This window comes from Anabrus simplex, chromosome X (genome assembly GCF_040414725.1).
Source record: "Anabrus simplex isolate iqAnaSimp1 chromosome X, ASM4041472v1, whole genome shotgun sequence".
NCBI lineage: Eukaryota > Metazoa > Arthropoda > Insecta > Orthoptera > Tettigoniidae > Anabrus > Anabrus simplex.
In genome coordinates, this window is record NC_090279.1 from 73,079,227 (window position 1) to 73,102,841 (window position 23,615).

The 23,615-nt window shown below is 38.7% G+C and overlaps 1 long non-coding RNA gene across 1 annotated transcript; it reads left to right on the forward strand.

Annotated features, from left to right (window-relative positions):
• The first annotated feature begins 4,206 nt into the window (after positions 1-4,206).
• Positions 4,207-12,512, forward strand: LOC137503167 (uncharacterized). Its single transcript, XR_011019079.1, has 3 exons — positions 4,207-4,269; positions 10,434-10,564; positions 12,417-12,512. It is a non-coding gene; the product is annotated as an uncharacterized lncRNA (long non-coding RNA).
• Positions 12,513-23,615: the final 11,103 nt, after the last annotated feature.

Here is a 23,615-nt window from a genome sequence, read left to right on the forward strand (position 1 = left end):
ATAGCCACGAACATGTAATAAGTTATTTGGAGACCACATTTTCACACTTTTCTGCCGACGAGGGACGTGGGCTCCGCCGCTCCAGAAACCAGACAGACACTGTGTAATGTTCGAAGGGGGATTTCTTTTATATCCTATGGGGTGACGCTACTCACACGATGAAGCTTGATTGTACAATCTGCTAATTCCGCTTCCAGGAGACCGATTTTCCTGAAATTTGTTCCATAACTTCGGACAGACTTACGATTTATTTCTGTGTTAATTTCATAATTTTCCCATACTCGCAACAGGCGAAATAAATTATTTCTGCCTGGGCGTTTCGTGGGTTTTATTCATTCATCGACCTTGGCACGTGTCACTAGTCCGTGGATCGGACGCGGATTTGCCTCTAGGCAACCCTGGGGGTTCGGTCTTCACGTAGGGTTTCTGGACTTACTGTGTTGCCAATATCTCTCGTTACGAAGAATTCCTTGAATTTGAAAAATTGTTGAATGTTCGAAGTCCACTGAAGAGTCCCGGCGTTTCTCGAGCTTGCGGCTTGGCTTGACACGGGCAGCTCGTTCCCACGAGACAGCCAGACTCATGAAATGCAAACATCGCCGCTCTCAAACAGGTAACTTTTATTTGAAATAAATATTGAGAAAAAAAATAAAAATTTTCTCCTCGTAGAATTATGGGTTCAGTACTTCCTCAGGCAAGCAAGATTCTACTAACGGAAAGAGCATCGAGCCTTACTTATCTCGAGTAACGTCTATTGATTCTAAAGCTCTGAGCTGTGCTTCTAACTAGTCGTATAAGCTAGCAAGCATAGGCTTCTTCCTTGTCTGAGAAACATTTTTTACTACAAGACTTATGAGTTCCCTGACATAGAATTCTGTCAATACATCTTCTCTTCCAAACCTACGCTTAAGGGATTCTACAGCCTTAGAGTAATTTTCAGCTGTGTGGGGGAAAGTGGTAACTAAATCTCTAGCTCGGCTATCAACCTTCGTGGACTGGATTAGGTATTGAAATTTATCTTCATCCTCAATTTCAGAGTCCTCATGAATGCGCCGAAATTGTCCCCAAAATTTCAACCAATTCCTAACATCCCCATCGAATTTCACGAGTTCTGTCTTTGGTAATTTCAACTGCCTTTTGTTTTTATTCTCAGCTGATACAGTTGATCTACCTGACACTACTTCCAACACATTGGCATTGTTAGCTTGTAACCGCAGGGCATATTTTTGTCTTGCATCATCTAATTTGTCTCTAAAACTGTCTATAGATTCGTACTCACGTTCATACTCGTCATCTCCTTCTCTGCCAGCAATAAATCTAACACTTTTTCGTCCAACGGTGCCACTTCCTTTCCTAACCTTTCCAATTTATTTATCAAGGATTGCAACGTGTCTTCATGAATGCCGTCTTGTATTTCTTGACTTAAATTTTGCAAGAGCAAATTGTACGTTTTCGTAAAAGTCGCTCTAACTGGCCTCCGAGCTTTCGTTAACTTCTCCATTTCAACACAATCTACAAGTTGTATAAATTAATACGTATCCTGGCAAGGTCGCCACAATTTTGTTAGGGACCTATGCATACCCGGTATAGGTATAACCAATTGATCACATAATAAACACTCACAACTGCTATAAAAGAAACACTATATTACGAAAATACAATTTCACACATTACTGTCCGTCAGCCACACTTTTTTCCAAAGATCATCATAACAACAGCCAAACACTCATAGTGTAAACATGACAACAGGAACCTCAGCTGCATATTCATATTCCAATTGCAACTACACCAGAAGAAGAATCTGAGTCTTCTCATTTATGAGGTACGTTGTAGTTATTCATCCATTTAATGTTTCAGTATTCCCCTGATATAGACCTAGTTCACAAAATTTCATATAGTGACATTTTACCGTATCTTATTTGGTGACTTCATGATAATTGGCAACACTGAATCTAGCAGCTCCCCAAGTTGAGTAGAGACTACCCAACGTATACTTAAACTGAGCAAACAGATCTATTCCATTTGTATATTTATTTTATATTCAATTTATGCTTTCTTGCATAAACAAATAAGGAAATAACCCAAATGCACGTATTAATATCACCATACTCTTAAGATTGTTAATGTGGAGGAAAAAGTCATTCCATTCGACTGAACACAATTTATAGGCCAATCTAAGAGAAAAGTTGGGGCTTATAAGGTGGAATAAAACATTTAAACCGGGCGAGTTGGCCGCGCGGTTAGGGGCGTGCAGCTGTGAGCAACCATCCGGGAGATAGTGGGTTCGAGCCGCACTGTCGGCAGCCCTGAAGATAGTTTTCTGTGGTTTCCCATTTTCACACCAGGCAAATAACACACCACAGCCAATTCCTTCCAACTCCTAGTCCTTTCCTATCCCATCGTCGCCATTCGACCTATCTGTGACGGTGCTACGTAAAGCAAGTCGTAGGTTGTGGGAATTATACACGGGCACTGGTAAATAAATACTTTGTCTACACACAAAACAATCAATGTCAACAACATGAGGCACAACGAAATCACACGCACTTGGAGTGGAGTAGCAAAATCATGTTATCACATGGTAACCGACATGAGACTACGGTATTGTATTCAGTACGCATAGGTTATCTTAAGATGAGTGTATTGGCGTAGAAGAATAATCAACTAAAATAACAACATCTGTTAAAATTGTTCATACCACATAGAAAACGCTCGTAAATTTCAAAGTGCCGTAATACGACAGCCTCTTGTCAGAAGATTTACTGGCACGTAAAAGAACTCCTGCGGATAGAATTTCGGCACCTCGACCTCCATGGAAACCGTAACAATAAATTCGACCTATCTGTGACGGTGCTACGTAAAGCAAGTCGTAGGTTGTGGGAATTATACACGGGCACTGGTAAATAAATACTTTGTCTACACACAAAACAATCAATGTCAACAACATGAGGCACAACGAAATCACACGCACTTGGAGTGGAGTAGCAAAATCATGTTATCACATGGTAACCGACATGAGACTACGGTATTGTATTCAGTACGCATAGGTTATCTTAAGATGAGTGTATTGGCGTAGAAGAATAATCAACTAAAATAACAACATCTGTTAAAATTGTTCATACCACATAGAAAACGCTCGTAAATTTCAAAGTGCCGTAATACGACAGCCTCTTGTCAGAAGATTTACTGGCACGTAAAAGAACTCCTGCGGATAGAATTTCGGCACCTCGACCTCCATGGAAACCGTAACAATAAATGGGGGCCGTAAAACAGTTCAGATATTACTGTTCATAAAATAACAGCTGCTCAACCCTTTTCCTGTGAGACAGTTCTTATTCTCGGTCACTATCTGTCCTGCCCCATGCGTAATGATGTCTAAAATGAGATGAATGTAGTAGTGGTTAAAATTAGGTGGTAATCGACAGAAAACTATAGAAGTTCATAATTTCAGTGATTACTCCCCTTATTATAATGTAATATTAATGGAAATATTAAGGGAATTAGATTTTACACACCAATAGAGCATATCAAAAATTAACGGGCTTGTGATAAAACACCTGCATACATCCTACCGTCAGTGGGTAGGGCCTGACATATCCCTCTCTGATGAGTGCAGTGTCAGGCATAAGGAAAAACATTGGTTTTATAGAGTAAATACTTGTATAGGCTTATATATAATATTGTAATATTAGTTAGTTACTCAGGATATTCCTTATTAACAAAGACGTTTCCACAGAATTCGTCTTCCCCAACTCTTTAACAACTAAAAAGGACAATTATCATCTTAGAGAAATGTTTACCCGTGGATAAAACAGGTTAATCATTTTTTCTCTTTCAAACAGCTGATTCATACGCCCCTCGAACAATCGAGCTTTAAAAAGCGTAAGAGGTGCGGTGCGATTGAAGGCTATATGGTTTGTCGTTCATATTAAGACCTAAGCAAGCACCAGCTATCGTAAAATATACGTACTAACTCGCGCCGCTATGCTGTTACTAAGATGCTCATAATAATCTACCTCGTTCATTGAACGAAGTGCCGCGTGAGCTCTTTCCATGTAGATAGCACAAATGAACTACCTCGTTCATTTGAACGACTTCGTTCATCGAACGAGGTGCCGCAAGAGATGTTTCCAAGCAGACAGCAGTGGTTTTGTTTCGAAGTGGCCAATTCTACAGCTTATTCCGTTAAGTGAGTTACGGGTTTTCTTCATTGAGGAATTGTGATTTCTATCATTTTACACTGTGTCCACAACCTCTAACATATTGTCGGTAAGGTTCAAATTCAATAATTCAGTTTTGTTAAATGTATAGATCTCAATTGAGAATGAAAATGAAAACCTACAACCTGTTTTCCAGTCAATGACCAGGTCAGGAATGTAATGAATGAAACTTATATAGGCTTTTATTACAATGGGGTCGCCACTCCCAAGGTGATGTATTGATGAGTGATAAATGCTATGAAATGATAAAGGAGAGTGTTGCTGGAATGTAAGATGACAGGGAAAACCGGAGTACCCGGAGAAAAACCTGTCCCGCCTCCGCTTTGTCCAACACAAATCTCACATGGAGTCACCGGGATTTGAACCACGGTATCCAGCGGTGAGAGGCCAACGCGCTGCCGTCTGAGCCACGGAGGCTCCTTAATTGAGAATATTGGAAGTTTCAGCATTCTACATATTTCAAATATTTAATGTTCTTAATTTTCTTAAATTTTATTTTTAATTAAGCATTAAAAATGAATACCGGTACGCATATAACTGGCTTGCTTTTTAGAAAACTCCCAGCCTTTGCATTGCAAGTGCCTGCAAGTTTTGTGTAGTAGCCAGGGTGCAAAATCGCGTAGGGGGCTGGGGGGTGAAGGGAGATATTTCACCCCCACCGACGATTTTATCTCAGACGTTCCCCCACTAAAATTACCCGGGAGATCCTTTTATTATTAAAAAAAAAAAAACCTGGAAAATGTAGACCACATAATTTATTACTGAAATTAATGATTTTACTGGCTATATTTTCATAAAAACATCAGAAATAATTCAAATGACTGCCAGACCTTGAGCAGTGAAACTACGCAGTGGCACGTGCAGCCTATTGTTGATGTTTCACGCTGGCAAATTCATCTGAAACCCGGACACAAATGTAAATTACTTGAAGTTCTCCTCCCTTGTCATTTCTATATCTATCTATCTATCTATCTATCTATCTATCTATCTATCTATCTATCTATCAATCAATCAATCAATCAATCAATCAATCAATCAATCAATCAATCAATCAATCAATCAATCAATCAATCAATCAATCAATCAATCAATCAATCAATCAATCAATCAATCAATCAATCAATCAATCAATCAATCAATCAATCAATCAATCAATCAATCAATCAATCAATCAATCAATCAATCAATCAATCAATCAATCAATCAATCAATCAATCAATCAATCAATCAATCAATCAATCAATCAATCAATCAATCAATCAATCAATCAATCAATCAATCAATCAATCAATCAATCAATCAATCAATCAATCAATCAATCAATCAATCAATCAATCAATCAATCAATCAATCAATCAATCAATCAATCAATCAATCAATCAATCAATCAATCAATCAATCAATCAATCAATCAATCAATCAATCAATCAATCAATCCTGATCTGCATTTAGGGCAGTCGAGGGCAGTCGCCCAGGTGGCAGATTCCCTATCTGTTGTTTTCCTAGCCTTTTCCTAAATGATTTCAAAGAAATTGGAAATTTATTGAATATCTCCCTTGGTAAGTTATTCCAATCCCTAACTCCTCTTCCTATAAATGAATATTTGCCCCAGTTTGTCCTCTTGAATTCCAACTTTACCTTCATATTGTGATCTTTTCTACTTTTATAAACGCCACTCAAACTTATTCGTCTACTAATGTCATTCCACGCCATCTATCCGCTGATAGCTCAGAACATACCACTTAGTCGAGCAGCTCTCCTTCTTTCTCTCAATTCTTCCCAGCCCAAACTTTGCAACATTTTTTTAACGCTAATCTTTTGTCGGAAATCACCCAGAACAAATCGAGCTGCTTTTCTTTCGATTTTTTCCAGTTCTTGAATCAGGTAATCCTGGTGAGGGTCCCATACACTGGAACCATACTCTAGTTGGGGGTCTTACCAGAGACTTATATGCCCTCTCCTTTACATACTTATTACAACCCCTAAACACCCTCATAACCATGTGCAGAGATCTGTACCCTTTATTTACAATCCCATTTATGTGATTACCCCAATGAAGATCTTTCCTCATATAAACACCTAGATACCTACAATGATCCCCAAAGGGATCTTTCACCCCATCAATGCAGTAATTAAAACTGAGAGGTCTTTTCCTTTTTGTGAAACTCACAACCTGACCTGACTTTTAACCCCGTTTATCAACATACCATTGCCTGCTGTCCATCTCACAACATTTTCGAGGTCACGTTGCAGTTGCTCACAATCTTGTAATTTATTTATTACTCTATAGAAAATAACATCATCCGCAAAAAGCCTTACCTCTGATTCCACTCCTTTACTGATATCATTTATATATATAAGGAAACATAAAGGTCCGATAATACTGCCTTGAGGAATTCCCCTCTTAATTATTACAGAGTCAGATAAAGCTTCACCTACTCTAATTCTCTGAGATCTATTTTCTAGAAATATAGCAACCCATTCAGTCACTCTTTTGTCTAGTCCAATTGCGCTCATTTGTGCCAGTAGTCTCCCATGATCCATCATATCAAATGCTTTAGACAGGTCAATCGCGATAGGTCGATAGCGATAGCGCGGTAGCGCGAATTTACACCACTCCTGTACTTCTTGGAGTGTGTGTGTTTCCCATAGGTATCAATAGGAAAATATTCACTTGAGCAGGGTACAAACTGACAGATTTGTTCTGTCAACTCAAAGCCCTTGTAGAGGAAAGTTCCATTAAAAAAGCAATAAATCATGACAAATTGCGCCTCGCCTGGCCTTTCATAAGACAGCGACAGTCTCTCATGAACTTGTCAGCTGATTGGAATAACGTTCTAATGTTTATCGTTCCCCTTATAACAGCAAAATTCAAACAAAAATATCTCAAATTTACATTTTTCTGGGTGGAAGGGTAATTAAATTACAGGGGAATTTTATACCCCCTCCCCCCTGCCAGGTACTGCCTGAAATAAACACCAGTATTAACTACTTCTCCCACCTCACCACTTCTTTCTGATTTTGCACCCTGGTAGTAGAAATATATCGTATATCTCAATTTAGCGGAATGAGGATTTTTTTCTGAAGAGCAACGCAGATGAAGAAATACGGATGGTAGTTTCAGAAATAAATTGCGATATGTAAGGTGTAATTTTAATTATTGTTTTGCTGTGTTATTTACCTCTGTGTGCAATTTTATAGTGACGTGAATGTTGAGTTGTTCTTTATTCTGTATGCCAGGACATATGGTAGTAGATTTCATAATCTTGAGAGGTTTCCATTTAGATATCTGTATCTTGTTATATCAGTGTTGTTATGGAGATTCTTCTGTATCACAATCACCATTACCCCACAGCAGCTATATCCGGTATTTATTCGTGATGATTTAGGTAACAGGTGTGTAACAGGTTTTCAGGGTTGAGTAGCGGTGAGTTTTGCATGGGTTCGAATCCTAGGATCTGCAGTCCTGAAAAACGTTTCCGTGGTTTCCCCATTTTATCGTTAATTAACATTAATTAATGCCATTGCATACCTAATCTTATTCCTTTCCCTTGGAGTTGTTAGTGCAACATTAAGCTGCTACCAGGAATGGAAGAACAATCTTCAGGAATAAATTCTGGCTGTTGTAACTAAAATGTAGTTGCTTAAAAGTAAACCCACTAACAGATTATTAGAATAACCTGTGATGGCCCGAACAAGTAAACACGGCACACTTCAGTATTGATCATAGTTACCTGAATAGGTATGTGTTTACGTAGAAACCTGTTCCCTGGCAATGCATAAGAATCAACTCAGTTTGCCGGAGGAACGAAGCTTGTAGGAGAAATTTTAGTATTCATTGTTAGTGCAGTATGTTTACATTTCCAGTAAAATATCACAGAGTGACTAACGAACACTGCTGTTGGGTGAAATGAATTCACTGAGGCACCACTCAAGGTATTCAACATAGACAATTTTCGTACCACCTGGGGAACAATAAAAACTGCTTAACATTTAAACCAATTGTTTGACATGGAACTCCCTACAAGGGGCACTCTGGTAAACACCACTCGGTTGTGTCATTAGACATGGCATGCATAGAAAAATTAAGAAAGGACACTTAAGTAAAGGTTGGTGGCATTGTTCGGTGAAATTAGCTGATAGCAGTATTGTATAAATTTTTGCCTTCAGTTCAACAGAATTTTCTTCATTTTCCATTTCCAGTCTTCTGGGTAGAAATGTGAATCGAGAACCTCCTCAGTTTTTTTCTCTCCACCACGCCTTCCCTTCCTCGAATATTTTTCTTACTTTTACTCCACTCTTGTCTGTACTCTCTTTCACCATATCCATTCACCCCTCTCTGGGCATTCGTCGATGTCTTTCTCCTATGACTTTCTCTGTAAATACTTACTGTGGAGCTATATCCTCTTCCATTCTTATCATGTGTCCATACCATTTCAGCTTATGTGTCTCTATCTTGCCTTTCAGTTCAGGGAATCCAATTCACTCCCTCATTTCTATGTTTCTAGGGGCCGATGACCTTCGATGTTAGGCCCCTTAAAACAACAAACATCATCATCATCAGCGTCATTTCTATGTTTCTGACTTTATCCCTTTATGCCCTCCCTGTTATTTCTCTAAGGAATTTCATCTTGGCCTCTTGCATTCTGCGTTCATCTTGTTTTGTTGTTGTCCATATGCCTGATGCATATGTCAAATTTTTTGTGTAATACATAGGGTGTTAAATTTTCTTTATTCCATTGGACATCCCAGTTACAGACTATACATCTCACACATTGGTAAAACGTATTGGCTTGTTGAATTCTCTTTCCAATTTCATAACTTATTTTCCCATCTTCTGCAATTATTCTCCCCGAATACTTGAAGCTTTCCACAACTGCTAATGGTCTTCCAATTATTTCAATATTCCCACATCCTTCTCTATTACCTGTCGTCACCACTACTATCATACACTTTTCCCCACCTATTTTCATTCCATATTCCTCCATCTCCTGATTCCATACAGTATCTTGTTCTTGTGCTTCCATTTCATTTTCTTCACATATTACTGTCTCATCTGCAAAGAGTGAGGCCTTTGCCTCCTTGGTTCCCATTTTTTGTTCTATACTTTTGTGAATTTCATCCATGACTGTAATGAAGATTGGAGGGGATAATACACATTATTTTTGAAGTCCTGTTTCTACTTTGAACCAGTTTGTTTGTCCTATCATAGTATTCATACTACTTACTCACTTTTCATTCATGGCTTTTGTAATTGGCTCTTCACCTCTGCCTGTCTTCTTTTTTATCAATGCATCCGAGACCACTTGCCATGTTACACTGACATATGCCTTCTCAGTATCGATAAATATCATCACTGAATCCAGCCTAAATTCCCATCTGTTCTCCATCACGTTCTTTGGGATCAACAGATTGACAAATGAAAAATTATGTTTACACTGAGTAAGGAGTATGACGCCGTATGGAAGTGAAACACAGATATTAACTGGTGCCAAGAAAAACAGAGTTGAAGCCTTCTAGAGGCCGTGTTATCAGAACTTCTTAAAGGTCAGACTGATAGAACATGTCTCAAATAAAGTGATAGTGAATCAGCTTGGTGAGAGGAGAATGTTTTGAGAGAATTTGATCCTGGAAAGGAAAATTTTGATAGAACATATCTCAAAGAACTGTGAACTTGTTCAGTTAGTTTTGAAGCTGATTGCAAAGGATAAAAATGGTATGAAGATTCCGGGATATGCGCCCGGGTGATCAGAGTGATATGCAAGCCCTATGGTCACTGAATTTTCCAAAAGTTTTGTGCGTTGGATTTTTAACAATAAAGGTCATCTTGTTGCGGTTTCACTTCCATATAAAGCTGTATGTTATATAGCTATTAATACGATATAAGGTGTCATGTAATACTAGGTGTCGTTTGACTATGATCTTGATATCGACAGATATGTTAACTTGTATTTCCTATGGAAGAGATCAGTGTTTTAGAAGTCATGTAAAACTGGAGGTCCTTCACTTTGATCGACGTATCAGTCATAGAAAACTTTGAGGTCCTATAGGTATGATCACAATATCAACAGTCCAGTAAAATTTTGGGTTTTTCAGTGTGGTCATAATATTAATGGTCATGTAAAATTACAAGGTTGCTGCTTAGTCTGTTGACAGACACAAAATATCAATGACATCAATAAGGTAATATAATTTTTCTGGTTTATGTTTCAGTGTAAGGTCATTGGAAGTAATCAACAAGTGCAGTACCTTCTAACTACTTCAGTTTGCAGTGCAAAATGGACCTCGAAGCAAAGATCAAAGAGGAACCAGCCTGGCTTGAAGGAACAACAACTGCATCACTTGTAAGTCTCATTCCAGATAACTTTATAGAGGTCAGAAATTAACCCTTAAAAACTGAATAAGTTTGGCAGGGGCATAATGTTTTATGTGCTTCCTCAGTATTATCACCAACAGTCACCACTTGCTGCATGAGCATCTATGCATAGTACGCATCTGTTTTGTTTCTTTGTCTCCGATTACACCACAAACAAAGTGCTACACAAAGCTGCCAACTCATAGGAAGTTAAGGTTGGGGTTGGATTAGTCTGTACCTTTTACTGTCAGTATCAAAATTATTTTGGTTTAGGGGTTGCACATCTTCTATTTTCCCCTCTGATTGTAATAGAGGATGGATGGCCGTTGTATTTTCTTTGAACCAAATCTTCCAACACTACTGCACCACCATTACCACCACATGTTAAAAATAATGACTCCTATTGTAATTAGTGTAGAAGAAGTTAAATGACAAATCTTTCATCAAGCTTTTGAGACTGGATTCTCCAGTCTGCTAAACAAAAAGTCAACACGGGTGTGATTATTCTGCATTACCCTCATATCCACAATGTGCTGGAATATGTGTGTGTTAAAGGAAGAGCAGATTGGCCTATGGCATATGAGGGATAAAATAGCTCAAAATCTGAATGTATGTTCTTTCGAAGTAAGTATTTTGCACAGATGTTGAATTAATTTAGAAAGGCAGAATTGTGCTTATCTCATTTTGTTCCTCAAATACAGGTCAGGTTCTATGTTATATAGAGATCCATATCTATGGGCTCTAGAATGCACAATTTCTGAGAATAATATCTTTAATATGATCCTTCTTAGTGCGCTGTGACACTTCAAGGCCTCAAGGCACATTAAACAAAAAAAAAATTCTTTCCTCATTGTATTTATTTCCCACTCCTTCTTGTGCATCCTTTTCATCCATTCCTTAGTTTGGCTACTAGGGTTAAGTCGGTTTTTTCTGGAACATCATACTTTAATTCACTTTTATTAGTAGTTTGGTGCCGACAAGGTTTAATGATTCAAAGTGAGTATTTAAGTGTCTCGTAGTAGATCATAAAAGATCTTCTGAAACTGCAGATGTACACTTCATCACTGCTGACTCTCCACTGACAGTGTTCTCATCCCCACAGTTCTTCACAGAGCACTACATAACATGTTTGTAGTAGTGAAATATTTCATTTCTAGTTGCTTTGACTTTTGGCAACAGCACATCTTTTGCTGGTATGTGACTGTGATAAGCCTGCTTCTTTCATGTTAATTTTTTTATTTTACACTTGGAAGCATTGAAATATGCTGTTTGATACAAAACTGTCTTAATGCTTTATGTAGCCCCTGTGATCTCAGCAAAACCAGACTAGAGAATGTGATTCCATTCTTTCAAGTTATTTTAATCTGTTTATAAACAAACTGTATGCTGAGAACAAAAAAATATTTAAAACTGTTGTAACACTTCTGATTGGTTCAAACAACTTTAAAGATGCGATTGATATGATGATACATATGAAAATAGTTCATACAATTTAGTGTTTGTGCCTATGGCTGCTTCCTTCAAAATTATGTGTGAGATGGCCCCAATTCTATCCCTGGTAGTATATCTTCTGATATGGCTAGAAGATGTTTCTTATTTTATATTTTGTTCTCAGTCTCATCCTCTCTCTGACATGTGGAGTGAGCAAGAATAGTAACACCATTCTCAGTACAGCCTTTGGTTATAACAATCCTCTGCTGGTAGAAATCTTCCTTAAACATGAATGAAATTCTGAAAGTAACTTTAATACTGGAAATTAATGAATTAACATGCTCATTTCGTGGTGACTCTTTTTGTAGATGAGTGTTATGAGCATACTTAATAAATGTTATTTTCCACAGGAAAATTTTGAACATGTATCAGAAGTGATAGCTGTGAAAGAAGAAGTAAAATCAGAGTTAACGGAGCCAGGGTCATCGCAGGATAACCCTCTTGAGGTAATGTACATAATTTCATAAGCCATTGTCAGGTAATGGAAATGGTTAGAAAATTGTTCAACAGATACCAGGGTTTGATCCTTCATTTCATTGTACATGAGTGATAGTCCTACAGAAACTGTATTTTTTTTATGAGATTGACTGTTGACTTACCTGATTTTTACTTTTCCTTCAAGTTGTTCCACAATTTTGCATTATGAATTGTGCAGCTCTTAGGATTATTCCAAAGACCTGTACTTTATATCACTTGGGAGCTGGTATCATTCCTACTTTTACTTTTGAATTTGTAAATAGTTTCGAACACAAAGTAGCTATTACATTCGTTGTCTTGTTACTGTTACAGGATATGTTATTAGTTGTTTCCAAATGATTCACCTTTGTTATCTTATTGATTATATTACTTATTGATTTCTAGATAATACAGTAATTTCTAATGCAAGTTGCAGGTGATATGCTTGTTTACTGTGAGCATTCGCTTATATACAACACACATTGTAGCCATCTCGTTGCAAGTGAAAAATATTCTTATACTTCCTAATGTGGTCTATGGTGTTACTTGTCCATTGTGACATATAATATTACTTATACATGCAATGGAAGAAATAAGCCATTCAGGAGTTTTCTTACGTTTCTCTTTCATACTTCGTAAGGGATAGTGTTTGTGAATAGGCCTTGTAAGTTCACTGTTACTCACCTGAACATTCGTTACATGAATGAATTTGTCATTACCAGGATACACATTTGATCACTGTCATCGTCCACTTCATAGTATACATGCCTTCTTCTTTCAGTATGACTATGTTGCTATGGGGTATTTCATTGCTCTTTTATTGAGGTATTCGTGTCACCACCTCATCCACAAGTTCTGGGTTAGCTATTGAAAATATAGCCTTGTGGACAAGGTTGTAATGGGAGAGGAAGTATAATCATAATCAGAGAGTGTAGTAATTGGCTCTCCTATACGGAAATGGGATGTAGTTAGTTAAGAAGTGTCAAAAGGGTTATCATTTAGCTTTCGTGAGAGGATGTGTCCTAAGAATGGTCCATTCTTTGTTGGTGAAGCGATAAGAATCCGTCACTCATCTGAGGTATTATATCCGACTCTTGACAGCTGCTTCCCAGATTCCACCAATGTGTGGTACTGTAGAATGTCACGTCATTCCCATGCCTCCAGTTGTATGAAAAGTTGGTTTTCTGGGGGTTGTTTTGCCAAAAGGCCTTGATTTTTATAGCTGCTCTGAAGAAGTTTGTGCAGTTATTGCTATAAATGTTCAGGGGTTGACCTCTATGAGAAATAAGTCAATAAAGTGCATAGGGAAATGTTGTTGTGGTGAGATCAGGTATCATGTCTATGTAGACAGCCTTGGTAGCTAGGCATTCTGGTCTTGTTCGATTTCACACGATTTTTTATTAGAATTGGGCCAGAATAGTCTATGCTAGTTTTATGGAATTGGTATGTTGGGGCTACAGGCACCTTTTGTGTATTTTGCATGAATTGTTCTGAGGTATCTGCATTCAACTTAGAACACTTGAGACGTGTATGAGTGTGGCTCCTTTCTGTCCCCCTTGCTGATGGAATCCTAAACTTGTCTCTCAGAGAGTTGGGTGCCAGGATGAAGTAGTCGAGGTGTTCCGCCATCATAATTATATTTGTGAGATAATGCAGAATTTCTAATGTTTCTTCTTCACTGGTATTGGAGTATTGTGCAGTTTTCCACTCACAAGAAGATGGCATTCTTGATCTATGTTTGGATTCATAGTCTGTGTGTGAGTTGATAGTTTCCTACACAACATTAATCTAACATTTGTATATAAGGTTCAACTCTGATACGAATAGTGGACATCAGTTTGTCTCCGTGGGTTGTTTACGACAATCTCAGATAATTATATGTTACAAATTTCATGATTGGTACATATTGAAATGTACATTAATTGACCAATGTTACGAAAGTTTATTGAAATCCCCGTGTTTAATACATGTTGGGTTCTTATAATTAAGATTTACATCTTGTCATACTAAGTTATTGGGACATGTTTTGCCCATTGCATGGGCATGATCAGCCATGATCTCATGTCTAAGGGATAAAAATCAGGATCCTGATTACTCTAGTCAAAGTGTTACATAGAGGAACATGTGTTATAAAAGTGAGGAAACTTGTTGTGAGTTCACAAACAAAAATTTACTCAATTAAGACACGTCTAAAAATTATTTGGTGAGAGGATGTATATGTTATAAGAGTGGTCCATTCTTTGTTGGTGAAGCGATAATAATCCATCACTCTTCTGAGCTGATATATCAGACTCTTGACAGCTGCTTTCCAGATTCCACTAAAGTATGGTGCTGCAGGGGGGATGAAATGGCATGTCAGTCCCATGCCTGCAGTTGTGTGAAGAGTTGGTTTTCTGAGGGTTGATTTGCGAGAAATGTCTTGATTTCTTTAGCTGCTCTGAAGATGTTTGTGCCATTATTGCCGTAAATGTTCAGCCAATAGCGCATAAGCTCAATGCTCCGCCCATCTCCTCTCTTTCACCACACCCCCTTCCCTCGATACCATATCTTAAAAATCCTTCTACCCTCCTCTCATTACAGATTCTTTGTCACACATCCCTCAATAGCAGATTTCAACATTGAAGCTGTAGCCAACTTCAAGCACGAGCGTCCCCATTTGACTAATATGACAAGAGGAGGCTATCACATAGGCTAGTAAAGACGCACACAGCAACACACAGTCGTGAAACTTTTTTCACTTCTGCAACAAAAATAAGAAGATTGTGCCCTCACCATACAAATACGGGCTTAACAGGGTTAAATTTGTATTGAAGTGTTCCATCATTATAAAACTGGAAACCGGGGAATGTCGGAGAATTCGATAAATAGAGGGAAAACCAGGAAACTTCAGGGAATTCGGAAAATTTCTGGAAATTCATTCTTCTGCCAGATATTTGTTACTAGAAGCACATTTTTTCAGTTTTTATCACATTAATCTTGGGCATGTCTTTTATACCAAGAATAAATTGTAAAGAAACAATTTACATTTTGTAAATGTGTAATGCTACTGCCTTGTGAGGAATGACAGACTTGGCAAAGGGGGACGTGGGGTCTGTGCTTTTGTCTCTTCACGCTTGAAACTTCAAATTATCTGCCAGTCACCTCAACAGTATGAGCAAAACCTGAATACATATTAATAGAGATACAGGTCTCTACTCTGAAATGCTTAGTAGGTGCTCTATACGAGCCACCTAAATCTCGCTGTCTGAATGACTTAGAGACTGATCTTAACAGACTGTTACGTCTCTACGAACATCTTATAATGATGGAACACTTCAATACAAATTTTCTAGATCCACATTATTCCAAAACCACCCATCTATTGAATACGTTTCCGGCATGCGGTATGGTGATCCTCCCGCTTTCTTCCACTCACCTCACTAAAACTTCACACACACTACTGGACCCAATAGTAACGAACAAGCCTGACAGAGTATTACATCACGGCCAGACATCTCCTCCTGGACTGTCAGCCCATGACATTATCTTTATGTCTTATGCACTGCAATGTCCCATACATAAACCTAAGTACGTAACTTACAGAGACTATAGCCGTATTGACAATGAAAAATTATTGGAAGGCCCAATTTCGATGCCGTGGCAGAAATTAACTCATGAAACCATCATTGGCGACATGGTCACCACATTCAATAACATGATACTACAATTTTTTGACAAGCACGCCCCTCTACGAACATCACGCGTCTGCGGAAGACTCTCCCCGTAGCTAAATGATGATATTAGAGCAATGATGGCTAAGCAGGATGCAGCTCATAGGAAATACAAACATTACCCGACAGAGGAAAACTTTATCTATTACAAACGAATACATAATAAAATGACTCTGACAGTAAGAAACGCTCGACTACTGTATGCCCATGACCTTATGAAACCTGACATAAGACCCGTTACCTTATGGAAGTCAATCCAAAAATTTGGACTAAATAAACTGGACAAGGTAGACAATTGGGAGATTTCTCTTGATGAATTGAATAATCGCTTTGTATCCTCCCATGTTCAATTAAACAAAGAAGCAAGAGAAAATCTTTTGCGGGAAATTTACAACACTTCACCCGTAGGCAGATTTTATTGTAGTTATGTCTAACACCTGCAAGTGAAAGCGGCTATCTTGCGAATTAAAACTAAATCCATAAGGGTGGAAAATATATACATTATAATGCTAAAGAAAATTATCGTCGCTATTATTCCATTATTGACATTCATATACAACTTCTCCCTTCAAAATATTGTATTTCTAAATGTCTGTAAAATGGCCCTGGTACAGCCCTTCCCAAAAAACAAAATATTCTAGACTAAACAGTGACTACAAACCTATTAATATACTGTCTATAATAGCCAGGGGACTCAAACACATTGTGCATAATCAAATTGCAAACTATCTCCATGACCACGACATACTAGACCCACACCAGTCAGGTTTTTGACGAAATCACAGTACGTGTACTACCTTACTAAGTGTGACTGACGATGTAAGACAGGCTGTTGATGAGCAAAAACTGACAATTCTAGTATTATTGGACTTCAGCAAACCATTGCCTCTCTAGGCACAACCTACATTTAACAAGACCTTATCAATTGATTTTTAAGTTTACACAGGGGTATTGAGTACCCTTTCTGCCGGGCCTTTGTGAAAAATAATAGTTTCAATTACTGGCCCAAAAATCAAAATTATGGAGGCAGGAACATGCGCTCCCTGAAATCAAAGATTAAAACCCTACTTGGGCTAGTGGCCCAACGATGCAGAGGCTAGTCCCACACTACTGAGGTGACTAGATGGAGGACAATTTAGAAAATAGAAAATGGTTAAAAAGCATAGTCACCCCAAAAACTCGAGAGTGTATCACACTCTCTATTCCCGAATTTCATTTAAGTACACTTGATTTACTTGAACGTTTACATGAGAAGAAAGAGAAGTTTATATTTTAGGAAATGGACTGTTACATAGTTAAAGATTGGAACCTTCCCGTCGAGTCAGTTCGCGGAGATAACTACTGAGATAGAAAAATGGTGGCCATTACCTTAGCTGTTGTTCTGCCTGCCGATGGATGAGGCCCCCTTCCCCTCTTTTAGCACACACACTCAATAGCATGACGATCAGTAAGACAAGTTGACTCAAAAGAGCGTCAGCTTTTATTCCTGAGAGGAAGGTTCGAGATGGCTCTGGGCTAAGACCAGACACACCCCCTCAATGTTATTGGACAATGGAAAAGTTAAAAGAAGCCTATGAATGGTAGAAAAATAAATACACAAAATTTTTATTGGCCAGAGTCCAAAGCTGGCGGGATGAGTAAGAAGTGTTGAAAACCTGGAAGTATCAAAAACAAAGGAAATCCATTCAGTTCAGAAAACCTATAAACACAACATTTCTTTAAATTTCTTGTTGTTCCCCTTTACACCAGAGTGCATAACATCAGTTTGCTAATAGAGACATCTATGGGGAGAAGTCCAAACTTCTTGAAATAGCTTTTGCCAACTGTGATACACAAAAAAACCAAGTGAAATCCAGTCAGTTTAAGAAATCTAAAAATAACACATTACTCTAACACTTTAGTAGTAACATCTGTTGACCAACATGCCAACTTCCTGCACTAGTTTTTTCCATTTTTATGTGGTAGATAGCGTTCTTCAAGGCACTTCATTTAAATGCATAGGGTTGAGGCGTACCTCCCGGTACAGACGCCCTCCCCCAATATTCCTTCCCTAGGTGACACTGTAGAAATTTGCAAAAAAAGTTATGTTGTAATTTCACGGATGGAAAACTTCTTGCTGAATGTTCAATTTAGAAAAAAAGTTTGAAAACCAGTCTAGAAGTCTTCCTGAAGTTCTCAAAGTCCGTGATGCCTAGTTCAAGTTTGATGGTAATAGCGACTGACACTGCCTATACCCGGGTGGTATCCCCCAGGACCCCCCATGTACCCTCAGACATGCCTCTCCCACTACCTTGAGAGGGTTAGCCGTGATGGTGCCCACCACAGACAAGATATAGTAATGCTGCTCCAAGATGGGTAGGCGGTTGAGTTATCGCACCCCAGTCCTTGCCGGAAAGGATGGAGCTTCGGCGTGTTGTTCAGAAGGAGACTGGACCAGAGTGGTGTGGGCCCTTACCCTACACCGGCATCGCTTGCCAGATGTTGCGACATGGCTGCTGTTGGCTTAGAAGGCACTGAAGCAGTAATTTGTTCGGTGACAGAGATTGTTTGCTGGAGATTGAGGGTCTTTATTATTTTGCAGGTTTTTATGAGGCGGGCGGCGTAGCGGATGAGTGTGTGTCTGTTTTCCAGGGTTTGGAGACTGGGGCTAGGTTATGGCCACTAGGCCATGGACAAGCAGAAACCCTTATTGGAAGTGAAGGTTGTACAAATCTAATTGCAATACATGATATGAATTTCTTACGATCGGGGCAGAAAGCCTCCATATTTCAAAATAAGTTACCTAATTAATTTTATGATTTAAGATGATTACTGTAAGGAATATAACCTTTGCTTACTGTCAAGCTTTAGTGGCCTATGTACTAAAACAAGGAATTTTTTACTGGTTTCACCTGAGAAAGGTGAACCCTAAATATCCTCTCATTGGCTGGGTTGCTGACCAATAAGGTGACAGCGGGTTAAGAAATCGAAAACAATACATGGCCCACGAAGTCTGGGAGCAAGCTTGCCCACAGGTACAATTTTTTTTACCATAACCTGTTCTCCAACTTTTAAATTGGTAGGCCTCCGTCCACGATCATATTCCTCTCGAACTTTTTCATGAGAAGCTTTAAAGTTACTCTTAGCCTTCTTCCATAGATCTCTAATATAATTGGGATCTATTGGCACTGGCAACATGTCATTAAGTGACCATATATTAGGCAGCCGCATGTGGGAACAAATTTAAACATGAGGGTGATTATTACCTTTAACTAAGCTGGTCGCCTCATGTGCTCAGTAATATACTCTCCATAATGCAATATTCGTTGCTACTTCCTCAGTGTTCATAAATATGAGCTATCATCCCATTCTGTCACTTAACAAGGCTAGACTATTTCTTAAATAGAGCATCCTGTGGCATTAAAGCCTATTATTAACACTCAGTCATTAAATCCACGTTCATTACTTTTAACATAACTTACTTTTATATCATAAGTTTAGTTCCTAATGTACATGAATAACATTTGGGTGACAGTTGATACTTCATTGATGAAATGATGCAAGATGAGGTGTCATTATATAAAAAATTCACAAAGGAATGCATCATATCCATCCCAGTTAGTCTTTTAGGTTCTAAGTTAAACAGATTAGTCTCTAATTTTTAACACTTTATTGTTATTGCACTACGCTGTTAGTGGCATTCAAATAATTGAATACTTACAACATATTTCAACTGATAGAAGTGCACTCATGTTCATAAAACAGAACACCTTTAAAGACTAGAGATAGGAAATTCATATTCACATGACATGTTCATTAGTATGTTCTGCAGAAAAGATTAGCATTTCAGTCACCCAGGTATGACATGTGCCCTGTTGCTTAGTAGGCACTTTGTCCTCGAGGGGCACTGATAACTTGTTCCACGTGTGATGGCATCAATGCGTACAAGGCGCAAATGGCATCCTGGGGGATAGCCATTATCTGGTTCCACAGTTCATCTTTGGTGGTTGGCAGCGCCGCACCTGTCCTTTCACCATATCCCGTACATTTTCGATTAGCGACAAGTCGGATGATCAGGTGGGCCAGGGCAACAGCCTGACATCCTGTGACAACAAGAGGGCACGTGTTCTTGCAGCAACATGTGGTCGCGCATTGTCATGTTGAAATATGCCATCTGGGGTGTCGTCCAGAAAGGGTATGGCTACGGGTCGCAGGATGTCATTCACGTAGGTCAAACTTTTAACAGTGACCTGGACATGCACCAGCTGTGATTCATGTTTGTACCCTATAGCACCCCACACCATAAAGCCTTGAGTTGGCTCTGTATGTCTTGTGTGAATGCAGTCAGTGTGATGCCTCCCCCGCTGTCTGCGGTGAACAAGAATGCGGCCATCATTTATAAACGAACAGAACCTGGATTCATCCAAAAAAACTGTCTGCTGCCATTCCTGTCCCCAGTGGCGTCGTTCCATACATCATCACAGTCTGGAATGTTTATGCACATTATTCAAAGGTAGGCGGAGAACTGGACGACGCGTCGGTAACCCAGATCGTAATCAACGGGGACTGATTTTCATTCCTGATAGTGAACGATGTGTTACACTGTACCACTGTTGCGCCATAGCCGAGGAGGATGCCAATCTGTGCTGCAATGCCATCGTGATGATGTGTCGATCTTCTCGGGATGGGTCTGGTTGGTGTGACCGGACCCACCTCGTAGTTATCTACGACCTTCTATGAACGTTCTGTACATATCCGCTGCACTGCTGACACACTCCTTTGCACACGAGCTGCAATTTCCCAGATAGATGTATCACGTTCTCTCATGCCCATAATTCGCCTTCATTCAAAGTGACTAATCTGACAGTACTTTTCTTGCATACGTCTGCGAGGCATCATGCACCTCTGCTCTAGTCACACTGATCCATTACCTTTGCTTTATAGTGACAACGAGAGCCGCAAGCACAATTTACCAGTCCATGGTTATGCGCAGGGATATCGATATTGGACCTTGAACCTGAGGATCGACATGTTTCAAATGCTAATCGTTTCTTCAGAACATACTAATGCACATGTCCTGTGAATATGTACATCCTATTCCTAGTTTTTCAAGGTGCTCTGGATTTTATGGACATGAGTGTATTTCAATCATTCACAAAATTTACCAACACCAATTAGTAGATGAGAAGTGCTAAGAATCTGTAACAACACAAAATAATAGAAAATATTATTTCAAGAATGAAGTCCTTCTGAAAAGGAAATTAATATTTAAAAAAGGTTCTCAACATTTTATGATGGAAGTTGATTAAGTTCTGGCTGGCAACGTCTCACGATTGGTCCCTTTAGCACCCTTTAGGGTGTGGTGGGATCTCCTCTTTTAGTGGCACATTCTGGAAGGAATATCCTTTGCAAGGTGCACCATGATGAAAGTAGAGATTCCTCTTACAAGCAGCATGATGATTCCCCTTTTTTCTTGTCTTGCAGGCTTCTTGTAAGAGTAGGCTTCCTCACACACACACTCACACACATACACACATACTGAAACTAAATGGTACATTAATATGTGTTCCAACCATGCCTATTTAAATGTCAGTCGACACGTAACTTGCTGGTTCAGATGATTTGCACACCACACGTGTTCTGGAATTAATATTGTAGTGGTTATGTCGTGCAGAAGATGAAATAATGTGTTCCCATTGTAAGACATCATGGCTAATGAACGGCGTTTGGCATAGAATATCTTGTAGAATTGTAGTGGGGAAAGCGAAGTGAAGTTGTGCCTAAAGTAAAGCAGTATGAAAGCAGTAGGGCAAAATCTGAATAAGTTGAGCATCGATTACACACTGCCTTTATCAGTCCTCTGTGTAGAAGGTGTGATTAGTTGGAAACCAATCATACATTTCTTCACGTCTTCTTAAAGTATCATGGTTCAAAACTGGTCTTGTGAAGAATTCTGAAAACTTGCCGGGCGGTGTTAGCCTTGAAAATGTTAACTGTTCATATCTGTCGCATGCTAACCTCCTGACCAATAAGAAAATAGGGATGGGTCGCCACACGACCATGCAGCTATGAGCTTAAAGGCGAATTTCTCCAAGGTAATCAGATCCTGGCCTTCACCAGAGCTGTTATAAATGACCCACTGACGGAATTAAATTAAGCTTTTGTGGCAATCTCAGTTTTTACTCCAATTATGCCATTTTCGGGTACAGTGTGTTGTAGATGAAAGATTTCTTTCCACAGTATATACTGCTGTATAAATTATACAGAAGTATTAAAAGTGTATTATTTTGATATATTGATGCCGTGTTGAATTAGTAAAATTGGTTTGTAGAAATCCTGTGTGTGGTGTGAAAACTGGATTTTCAGTATAAAGTGTTGTGTAGAACTTTAAGGTGAAACTATCTATAGACTTGTACATTGCTTATGCAGTGTCATTCTACATTGTTAACAGTTAACTTCTCTGAGATGCCCAGCTATCTTTTAGCTGTTAATGTTAATACTATAATTGGTTGTACAGTAAAATAATGATAATCATTACATTTACTATTTCTTAATTGATATTTCACCCATGTGTCATTGAAATGTGTTTGATCCAACCCAATCTCCTCATTTCGGTGATAAATGGACCCGTGAGTATTTCTCTATGCCCAGATACCTTTGATCCATGATTCCCGTTTACAATATATACCCTGCAATTTACTAGTATTTTCGTACACTTCTCTGAGTATTAGCTTCCAAATATTCCATGCGATAATTCTGGACGTCGGTTTATCTTCACATAAATTTGTACTTTGTTTCTTAATATGGATACATCTGTGTTGATGTAGGACAGTCAAAGTTCATAGAACTATTGCGATAAACCTTTTTCTTGATTGTTGTCTCTTTTCCTTTGTCCCTCAGTGAGAGACTTTGCTTGTTGCATCGTGTGGTACCGAATGTTCTCATTGTCAAGAAATGTTAGTTGAAGTGAGTTGTTTTACTCTAACTGAAGTTCTGTTAGATTCAACTTGCATTAACTTGATCACCTCAAGAATCATGTTTTTGGCTGTTCTTCTGAGCAGGGACCTTTAATGGGGTTACTTCGGAATGTGTTGCAAGAATATAAGCATAAATTTGGAAGCATTGTCTATCGTAATTACAATGCCGATAAGCTTTATAAGTCTCTTAAAGGGATTCTTGGTGAAGGGCATACAGAAAAGCTGCGAAGAAGTAAGGGCCACCTCGATCCGAAGAGCATACTTGCATCTTGACTTCAAGGGAGGAAAGCATGCTCTGCATAGAATTTTGGGATTCTACTTTACTCTTTACTTTTCCAAAGTAACCCCATGTTTCGTAAAATTTTGGACGTGTATATGAAAACTTATGTCCAAATGTGCGTGTAAATCTGGGGAACTGTAAAAGCTG